Here is an 11,939-nt window from a genome sequence, read left to right on the forward strand (position 1 = left end):
TCCATCTCCATTCTATGGATTTCTTGCTGCATGTTATCTGAAAGAGAACAGATCATAGAAGCACACAGTTAATATGACAGTGTTACCAATTCCAACAAGTGGAACGCCTCTGGCAGTCTCGCCTGCATTACGCAATTTAATATAGCAGCAGTGCTAACTTTGAAAACTACTATAACATAATCATTCACAAAAACATCATTCATATAATGACATAATACCACGTTCATTGACCATAAATGACATTTGAACGGAGACTTAAGACTGTCAACTACACCCATGTCCACATTTCATTCACTCTATCCATAAACTTTCAAAGTTATGATGGCACTTCAACAATTACCCCAACATGGCCTAAGTTTATTGACCTTAACTGACCTTTGACTTGGTTTTGTGACCTGAAACTCACAGGGGATGTTCAGTGATGCTTGATTACTCTTATATCCCAAGTTTTATGAACTAGATCCATAAACTTTCACAGTTAGGATGGTAATTCAACAAATACCCCCAACACGGCCAAAGTTCATTGACCTTTAATGACCTTTGACCATGGTCATGTGACCTGAAACTCGTACAGGATGTTCAGTGATACTTGATTACTCTTATGGGCAATTCCACAGGTTGGTGGACATGAGCTTAAAAATTCAAATTCAATATTTTCTAGAATTTTTTAATATTTTAAGTCCTTCATACATGATAGTTTCAGGAACAAAAAATAAAAAGTTTATTTTCATATCTATACTTTGGAAAAAAATGGTCAAAAGTTGTGTCTTCCATTCTGTACCAAAATACAAAAAAAATAGTGAAAAATGAAATATGCCTTATTACCATTTTGTTATTGCAACAACATACCACTTTATATATTTCTGAAGTTTAGAAGAGTCAAATTACCTAAAATACACAACAGCTTTTCAAGTAAATTTGTAGTACTCATTCAAAAATGAATATTGCAACCTGGTCAGGTGATGTAACGTGAGTAACCGAAAAAACTGACTTTGTTTTCTGAGAGAAAAATTCTTCACAGTTAATTGGTGGGATTTTAAATTCTCTTCCTTCAAACAATCTTTGACACAGTGATGACTATCAAAATCATTAAAAAGTAAAATTTTTTATAAAAATGATGAAGAAAAACTGTAACGTGAGTAACTTTGTAATGTGAGTAACCATCATGTAATGTGAGTAACCAGTAAAAATTATGCAGTTAGGTAACATTTTCTGTGGGATGTCAAGTTTTAAGTCTCATGGTGAGTTGTGAAGTTATTTTTGATTAATTAAAAGCAAAATGAGGGTACACCTCTTTGATGTGACTCTTTGTTCATCAAAATATCAGTGGTCATACAATCACACAAAAAATTAAATATTAGTAGAAGTATTCACAATGCGAGAGTGCATTAGTAAGACTTGGTTTCGATTAACCAAACTTTAAAGAGTGTTCGAACAACACATTGAATGTCCTTACCTGTAACCCTATCTAGGCTGGGGTATTTTGGGAGTTAATATGGCCCGGGGGGGGGGGGGGGATGGGTTGGCTGCACGATCACGCTGAAATTTGCACGCAGGTTGTCTTGGACATAATCTACAATACTATACAGTAATTTACTTCATGCAAATTGGTATTAAGCAATTATGCTAATTTATGCATAATTAGTAAGCAAATTACTTTTACCTCTTACTTTTTAATAAAGCTCTAATTGTTCCAATTTTTTTGTATAAAATATCTTTTTGATGTTCCTAGCAATGAATTTTACACACATTGAATTTTTAATGACATTTGTGTTGTTAACTATACATGGACAAAATGTAACGTGAGTAACCGTAACGTGAGTAACCATATTATCTGCACCCCAAGTAAAAACCATGTGTTCTTTATTTTTTTAATTATGTACAAAGTTTGTCTCCCTAATATACTTCTTTGAAATGGATATAATCAACTTTCATAAAAGCCTTGTATGAGGAGACTTTTCACTTATGTCGACTTTTCATTTTATGCATGTCCAAATCATGTAACGTGAGTAACTGACACATTCCAAAGATTTGCCAGGAGCATAATAAAATTTCCCAAGTTTTGTTTTTATACAAAGGATAGTCAGACTGTGTACTTTGTTGTGATAAGGAGATGTTTAGTTCCTATCAATAATAATGGAGTTACAGCTCCAATTATGAGTCAAGGTGTCTCCAAATGTAACGTGAGTAACCGTGGAATAGCCCTTATGTCCAAGTTTTATGAACTAGATCCATAAACTTTCAGAGCTAGGATGGTAATTTAACATATACCCCCAACACGGCCAAAGTTCATTGACCTTAAATGACCATTGACCATGGTCATGTGACCTGAAACTCGCACAGGATATTCAGTGGTACTTGATTAACCTAATGTCCAAGTTTCATGAACTAAATCCATAAATTTTCAAAGTTATGATGGTAATTCAACAAATACCCCCATCTTGGCCAAAGTTCATTAACCCTAAATGACCTTTGACCTTGGTCATGTGACCTGAAACTCAGGCAGGATGTTCACTAATACTTGATTAACCTTATGTCCAAGTTTCATGGACTAGATCCATAAATTTTCAAAGTTATGATAGTAATTCAACAAATACCCCCAACTTGACCAAAGTTCATTGACCCTAAATGACCTTTGACCTTGGTCACGTGACCTGAAACTCAAGCAGGATGTTCACTAATACTTGATTAACCTTATGCCCAAGTTTCATGAACTAGGTCCATATACTTTTTAAGTTATGATGTCATTTCAAAAACTTAACCTTCGGTTAAGATTTTGAAAATAATTTTCCCAACATGGTCTAAGTTCATTGACCCTAAATGACCTTTGACCTTGGTCATGTGACCTGAAACTCAGGCAGGATGTTCAGTAATACTTGATTAACCTTATGTCCAAGTTTCATGAACTAGGTCCATATACTTTCTAAGTTATGATGTCATTTCAAAAACTTAACCTTAGGTTAAGATTTGATGTTGACGCCGCCGCCGCCGTCGGAAAAGCGGCGCCTATAGTCTCGCTTTGCTATGCAGGCGAGACAAAAATGAACAAAATCACCTAGATAAAACATAAAAAAACACATTCATTACAAAGTGCTATATGTTTCAAAGCATTAAGAAAAAAAATAGTATTGAAGAATAATACAAGGTATTTAGGAATTCAAAGAATTAATTAGGAACACAAAATAGAAATAATTGAAAAATATTCGACACATAGTATGAATATGTGATTCCGGGGGGGGGGGGGGGGGGGGGGGAGGGCACTCGACCAAAAAAGTGGTAGGGGTGTGCCGCAGGCGAGAAGACAAAAAACGGGGGCCTTGGAACGGGCTTATTGTAAAAAGGAGGGTCCTCGGAATGGGCTTCGGAACTACAAATGTTTGTGAAAACGGGGGTCCTTGGAACGGGTCGCCTTTGTGTGAGTGCGTATTCATCCCTATGGAGTATCGAACGGGCATACGTGCATGCAGCTAGCCGGGCGCCGGGTGCGCTAGCGCAGAGGCGATGGTCGGGCAGCGCTTTGCGGCCGCTTTCACCAAAATTGCGGCTCATTGTAGCAGATCAATACGGCCGTAACGGTGTAACGGAAAATATGCGAAGCTTTGAAGCGGATTTCTTTCTCCTTTTTCCTCGATAAGAAGAAAATGCTATGCTTTGGAGCGGCTTTCTTTGTTCTTTTTCTCAATAAGACAAAAATGCTATGCCTTGGAACGGAAATTTGAGTGTAAAAATGGGGGTCCCCTCCGCGGCACATACCCACTATGCATTATATACTGAGTGCCCCCCCCCCCCCCAGGTATGTGATACAATTCACTTCCAAGTTCAATCAATACTAATTATTGAAATCATAAACTGTAAAAATACAAAGGCCCCTATTCTGAAATCGGGTTTATTTAAAACTCTGGTCTAAAGATTATAACTATGGATAGCCAATTGTAACATAAATCTCTTAACAGTAAATCTAAAAAACTTCAACAAATTCATGATTGTACAATGGAAATATGTTCTTGTTGAGACTCTCATACTCCCGATCGGGGTCGATAGAGTTTCATAAATTCTTATCTTATCTACCATTATAGAATTACATGTAGGACAGTGCACAATAAAAATAAAAAGCATACCAATACCATGTGAACAAGTTTTGTCATGTTTGGCTTCCCATACTTTTAGCCAAGAAATTAGACAACAGTCTATAAGACAATCATGAGTTTAGAATACGGGCCAAAATGATTTTCAAAGCAAATTAACTGACATATATTTTTTCATATAAATCACTTAATACTGAAGGGATGGATGGGATGGTCAAACAAGAGGTGGGCTTGCAAGAGGGAGTTAAACCATTCTAATGATGGTGCTTCGCATATATATCAACAAATAAGCTTTGCTTCCAGTCCAATGCTGTGGTATGGTTAATTTGGTAATCTGTATATACTTGACAGATCAACTATTAATTCCGCTCAAATTTTCTTTTTTATTCATTATTTATTTCTATCTTTCCACCCTTTTCTTGTCAATTCAACAAATACCCTGAACATGGCCAAAGTTCATTGCCCTTCAATGACCTATGATCTTGGTCATGTAACCTGAAATGATTGGTTTTGATTGGTGGGGATTTTTTACCTGATTGCTAAGAAAGCATGAATGCTTGTAAGCAAGCAACCAGAGGACCAACGGCTTTAGGTCCCCTCCGAAGGACCTGGTAATGAGGATTAATGCCTTACCAAAGGGCACTAGCGCACCAAGTGGGAATCGCACCCGGATCACCGGAATCCGAATCCCCCGCTCTACCGACTGAGCTATCACGTTCCATATAAATCACTTAATACTGAAATGCGCTCAGGATATTCACGGATGCATGGTTACTCTTATGTCCAAGTTTCATGAACTACATGTAGATCCATACAATTTTTATAAATACAGTTCCACAGTACCTCTAACATTATTAAAGTTTATTGCCCTTCAATGACCTTTGACTTTGGTAGTGTGACCTAAAACTGACACAGGATGTTCAGGGATATTTAATTGCTCTTATGTCTAAGTTTCATGAACCAGATCCATAAAATTGTAAAGTTATGATGACAATTCCACAAATACCCCCAACATGGTCAAATAAGTTTGTTGGCCTTAAGTGACCTCTGAACTTGGTCATGTGACCTCAAATTCAGGCAGGATCTTCAGTAATACACTAAATGTCGTCTGGCATTGCGGCATCGCCTCCCTACACCGAAGTATCCCACACGCACAACAGTGATCATGGTATTGATCATGCCATGATTGTAACACAAACATGACTGGCTGGCAACAAACAATTGATGAACAAGACACTGGCTCTTTGGAATAAAAATTTTGGATTTTACATTCATTGGCAGCGGAAGCCAAAAAATTTAAGGGGGGTCCACCTGAAATTTTGTGATGGACACATGTAAAAAAAAATTTGACAAGCAAAAAAAAAAAAAAAAAAGGTCATCAACTAAAAATTTAGGGGGGGGGGACCGTCCCCCACCTCAAATTTAGGGGGGGACCTGTCCCCCCCCCCCCCCGCTTCCTCCGCCTATGTTTACATTACATATATTTCCATAAATGGTAAGCTGATTCTTTAAAATGTTAATTTTCATTCCAGTGCATTGTTTCTAATATTAAAATTGTGATTTAGTATTAAGAAATCAAAGAGGGTGAGGTAGCGCACTGCCAACAGATGCTCTAGTTAGCATCGCGCGAACCACAATCACAAATCCTATAAAGGAGTCTCTGTCTACGTGTAGAAGGACTGAGAAAAAAAAAAAATGTTTTATACAACTTCTCTGATTTTTCAGTTAAAAGGACAATTTTCACTGCAACCATCCCAACTGTTGTGGATACGTGTAGATCTGTTGGTGGTGGATCTATGCAACAGAACATACGACACACAATTTAACAAAAAATCTTTTAAAAAGCATCACTTTTAGAACCTAAAATGATAGTTCCATACATTACAGGAATAAGATTTTTTTCATTAACTTGGGGGTCATTTTTAGATTCACCAGCATGCTCAGAAACTTTAATTTTGAGTAGATTTGTGTGGGCCCTCTACTGGTGGAAAGTAAAGTTAGTCTGAATTATCACCAAATCTTTTTAATTTAGAAAAAATATTATTAAAAAGTAAAATTTACTTTCGAGCCAAGTTGTATGATGAATATCAGCAAACTTAGTGTTAAAAATATCAAACATTTATAGTCAGGCAGCATTTACCGGCTACTTTGACAAATTGGCTAAGCCTGATGTTTCACTTTTAAGTGATTGGTGACATCACAAGGAACAACTTTCAACTTGGTGGCAGCAGAATTTTCAAGGAATTATAGTTCATGAAGGTTACACAGTGATTTTCTCTGGCAAATTCTAAAAGCTACTGGAAATCCCTGGATCCAATTGGCTGAGAGAAAACTACTCATTGAAAAATTACTGACAAAACTCTCCATGAAATGCTCCTCCAGCCAAAGGTTTGTAGGGGGCACTTCCATTGATGAGTGGATACCATGTGTGACCATGAGATCTAAAAAAGCACCCTAAACACGTATTTTCCATATTCTGAAAATGCATCCCTTAACAAGTATTGGCGTGTGAAACCCTACCCTTAACAAGTATTGGAAACAAAATGATACTATTGGCAGGTATTCCCTGAATAGAACCCCTAAACAGGTACAGTGATATTTCAATGTTATATCACGGACGTCGGTTTTACTTTTACCTACATCATTGGGTTTAGTACAGCCCACCTCGCGCAAATTGTACTCTAAACAAGTAATGTTGACTCCTAGAGTACATCCTTATACTAAAACATTTTAGTCTTGATTTTTATACCTTCGCAAATTTGACCCTAAACACGTAGCTTTCCTAGTGAAATAGATACCCTTTTTTTATTATTTTAGTGTTTTTGACACCCTTATTACGTTACGTACGTTACATGCCCCATCTTGAATAAGACATCCTTTTTACGTGTTTTTTGGTCGCCCATGGTATCCACTCGTCAATGAGTGGCCCCCCCGGGTGGGCCCCAAGTCTGCGCACCTAACAATTTGAGTTAAGATTTAACATGGATTTCTACTTATTTCACAAAATCTTTCAGTTAATAATGTTCCTTATATTATTAAGAGTAAGTGTACCAAATTTCTCATTAAAAAAATGAAAGAAAATATAGGATTTTCTTGAAAAAACCTCGGGCAGTCATTTTTAGATTGAAAAAAAAAGGTACCCCATGTGTGCGCACTCATTCACTTTGCACACTATTCGGGATTTTGATGAGAAAGGCATTTTGAGGCCGTCACATGAAATGCCCTAAAATTATTTTTCCACCATTTTGCTGAGTCAGATTTTTAAAATGAATATCTGTCAATGTATTGCATGTGTAAAGCTCGTGCTCGTTGCGTATCTTCTTTTACTAGAATCACGCAGATACGCGTGTGCGCTGACAAGGGGGACTGCGCAGACTTGGGAGAACTTAATAGTTTTACATCTGGGTGAGATAGCATATACATGTAGCAGCAGTTTTTACTTTTGTGAGAATTCATTGAGTAGGCCTAAGTTAGAGTGACTAGATCTAGGGCCTAACGTTACTCGTTAGTAGGATGGGGGGTCAGGTGTCTGGAAACTTTCTTTATAATTATATTTTTGAAGCCTTCTTTTTTTGTCTTTGACATTTAACAGTATAGGGCCTAGTATGAATTCAAAAATAGTTGTATTTGTAATCATCTTCGATTTTGTTCTTTATATTTTTATATTTCCTAACAGTAATATTAACATTGATTGATGAAACATCGCTTGTACATTTTTCCAAATGACTTTCTAAAATTAATCGGCCAGACACACAACTGGGTAGGCCTACCGTATACAGAATGATCAGACAGGTGCATGTGCCAACGGCATAAATTCACGTTAGACACTAGCCCTAACTTAGCTAGATCTACATCAAGCTAGGCCCTAAACTTACGTGATTGAAAGAATTGCTGCAAACTGGGCAGAGTAGGCGTTAACGTTAGGCCTGATTAACCATGCTAACGTGAAGTTGTTGTAACTTGGAGAATTTGAATTTTGACTGTGTCTACGAGTGCATGGGGGTCGGGTATCCAGACACTTTATCTTTTTGAAATTGAAGCCTTCTTTTTTGTTTTTTACTTTGGATTACACTAAAAATATGAATTCAAATCATCTTCTACTTTGTTCTTTATCATATTTTCTAACATTTTGTACTAAAAATTAATGAAACTTCGCTTGTAAATTTTTCCAAATGACTTTCTAAACTTGATCGTCCGGACACACAACAGCTGCTAGCATGACTGCGGGTCTGCGCCTGCGGCAGCCCCCGTCCAAGCAACAGTCGATAGTGAGCTGTAATTTTTGCTACTGTCTTGTGCGAGTAAGTCTAAATATCACTGTTTTGGATACCGGTACCGTACTTATTCTAAATCATTTTCATAATCAACGTTAGGTCTGCCTTATCCTGTAATGGTTAACTCACCATTTTGGTTCAAAAGTGACACTGGAATTCAAATTATCTCCAACTCCAGAGTCCAGTAACCCAGGGAACTCCCTGGGTAAAAATTACAACTCGACTCCAGCTGATACATACACAGTACCGGTAGTACAGATATCGATAGCGGACGGAGTTACTCCGAGTCCGACTACTCCGTATCTAGACGCGCGGTACCGTATGTGCTTACACTTTTCAAGTAAAAAACGGAACTTCAAGCTCTGACTGAGTGATTTCAAGTTCCTGGAATTTTCCCGGGAATTTATCAAAATATCCTGAAATTTCCGTATCCAGTCTTCCTTAAGGCTTAAGTTATCATACTCTTCTATGCACACCAAAAAATTAAATATAGGGCCTCCATAATTGAGCCAAAAAAATTTAGGGGGCGAAACATATATATATATATATATATATATATATACATATATATACATATATATAAATATATCCAATATATAAAACGTGATGACGTGCGAAGTTTATAAAGAGTTGCGAGCGAGCGAAGCGAGTATGTGATCTAAAATTTTGACATTTTAATAAAAAGGTCCAATTCATTGTGATAGATTTTGATGTAATTATCAGAAAATAATTTAATTCCCGAAAATAATTAATTCTTGGAATTTCTCACTTCCTGGAATGATGCAGGGGACAAGCAAGAACCAAATTTAATTTCCCGGTCATATATCAGTCATGGTTTGAACAGTCAGTGGTGTATTGAGCAAAAATTTGACATTTTCATGACAAAAATCAATTTTTGTAATTGATTTTGGCATATTTCAAAATTCTTTCTATCCTTTTATCTCCTGTTCTTTCTTATTTTTTAGGGAGGGTGTCTGCATGGCAGAAGCGCGAGGAGTAAAAAACAAAAGAGGGGCACAGTGTGGCGCATGTGCCAAAAAGCTGCTTGATATAAGTCCCGAGTGAGCGAAGTGAGCGAAAAAAAACTTTAATGGGAATCTAAGTTTGAGATATTTTTTTACATTAATATTCAACAAATAACTTTTCTTTTTTGTTCTTGGTTGTAAAACTTTTGAGGACCATGGTCTAACCCTTCCATCTGTATGCTATCCTATCCGACTCTTATGCGGGTGGGGTTCCGGGCTGAGCCTCAGGAACCATTTGATATCAAAGCCATTTAAAACCTTACAGATCAAATCGCGCGTATATGAAAACGAGTATCTTCCTATTCCTCTTCCTATAAGCGTGAGATGGAACTTGTCGAAATTCCATTCTGAAAAGTGAAAAGGGGACTTTTTAATTGAATTCTTTATTATCTTATCTACTTAAGCCTAATGATATTGCGAAAGAAGGCCTGAAAACTGAAAATTTAAGCACTTTCCTAATTATGAAGAATAGGATGCATCATGAATGGGTTAACATATTTTTTAACAATAGTATTGGTGCAAAGAGATTATAATTTGTCAAGTATTTCAGTCATATCATCGCAAGTTTGATCGTATACAGCTTTCCTAGCGAAATTATCCTCTCCTCATTATTCTAGTGTTTTGACACCCTTATTTATTGCGGGCCCTATATAATTAACTTGAAAATGAGATCCTTTTTCGTGTTTTGGGGGTCACGCATGGTATATCAACTCGGCAAGATCCCCCCCCCCCCCCCACACACACACATCAATGATGGTGCACGTACGGGAACCCCCATTTCTGATAATAAGACCGGATATCGGAGCAAATGTTGCAGAGTATCGTGAACCAAGGTTGAAAAGTGAAACGGGATGATTCTACATGCTATCCCCTCTCTCCGAAATTGTGGGGGTGGGGGATATCCCTAGAACCCCGGGAGGGGGTACCGTAGATCTGGTTAGGGATGTGCGGCTGAAGGTTCAAAACCCATACCCACATTTTGTTACAATTCATAACAAAAATGGCCGATCGAGACGGGGGTAGAAGGAGAGAACTTTTCGTTTTTTGAGGTTCCAGTCTGTGCCCAGATGTCAGGAAACTGCCACTCGTTAGACCTTCATCCATATAATCGTGGTAATTGCATAATTTCTGTTTTCACAATTCATTTGGAGAAATATTTAGACCATAAATCACCCTAGTCCCGTGAGTATGGTAATTAAAATACACGGTAAGCCCCTGGGCTCCCGCCCGCTGTGCGGGCGGGAGCTCCCTGGGTTAGCTTACATGGGGGTCTATATGCATGGTCTTTGTTCCACACCGAAGGGGAAATTTAAAAATAATATAGGAGGCAACGTTATGAAATGAATGGAAATCATTGAAATATGTTATCTGCTGAATATGATGGAAAATCTATCACATTATTAGAATTTCATTTCAAAAGGCCGATTTTTTTTTAGCTCGCTTTGCTCCTGGCGACTTTTTTTTATACAAAATTTCCCACACACTGCTATATGGTGTGCCCCTCAAAATATTTGGTAAATTACGCAACTGCGTTGAAGTAGCCTACAATGTAAAAGCTATATTTGTACATGTATTGACGAAAGCTGGATCTGGATCTCACTATAGAAGCGCGAGCTGAAAAGTTTCGTATTAATTTTAGACCTAATAATTTCTAATAATGCCGGAATAAGCGCGAACTTATTGTTATTTATTAGGCCTACATATTGTTTTTGCGAGTTAGACCTAAAACCGGGAAATTCTAATCCCTGTCGGTTTTATGTTAACAGGACCATGCTTAAAAACATTCAATCTGAACTCGTTATCCTAGTGTATATAAAGATATTTTCATAAATAAAACAATGAAATAAAAATAAAGAAGCCCGAGTTGTCTATATTTTTCAATTGGACCTAAAACACGGCCAATCTATGTCCTGGCCTCCAAGGGCCATATTTTTTTTATATTATTAATTCCTTATTATCTGTTTCAAAATACAAATGGAAATAATTTTAAATGTCAACAATGATTTATAACATATATGCCTTCACTGAAAAGTTAAAATGATCGTGATAGTATATACAGTGTGTCCCAGAAAAAAAGAAACCAGGATTATCATGTCTGTTTCCTCAAAGACAAATAAATTATGATGTTTTATTAACATAATCATAGAATTCAATTGATTATCTTTATTTTCATACCTAACATGAGACGAACTTTTCACGCATGGATGAGCAAGAAGGGTTTGAAATTTTAATGTCAAAACCAGGTTCCGCAGAAAATGGGAGAAGATTGGTTCGAGATACACGACCGTGTTTATATTCGACGATTGGCTCATGATCATTTCTTTTGCATTCTTTAAGATTCTCTCACTGATCCTTGAAATGAAACATCGTTTCTGATACAGTGTATGCATCAATATTTATTGTTTGTAATCTGCCATGAAGTTATGCATGCGTGAACGATTTGCTTAGCTGTTGGTTTTAAATTCGAGATGAGATTCCATTCCATGCAATTGCCATGAGTATCACATTTATAGTCAAAACATATTCAACAGTTCTTCAAAAACGGGTTACTTTTT

The sequence above is a fragment of the Lytechinus pictus genome, chromosome 4 (genome assembly GCF_037042905.1).
Source record: "Lytechinus pictus isolate F3 Inbred chromosome 4, Lp3.0, whole genome shotgun sequence".
Lineage (NCBI taxonomy): Eukaryota > Metazoa > Echinodermata > Echinoidea > Temnopleuroida > Toxopneustidae > Lytechinus > Lytechinus pictus.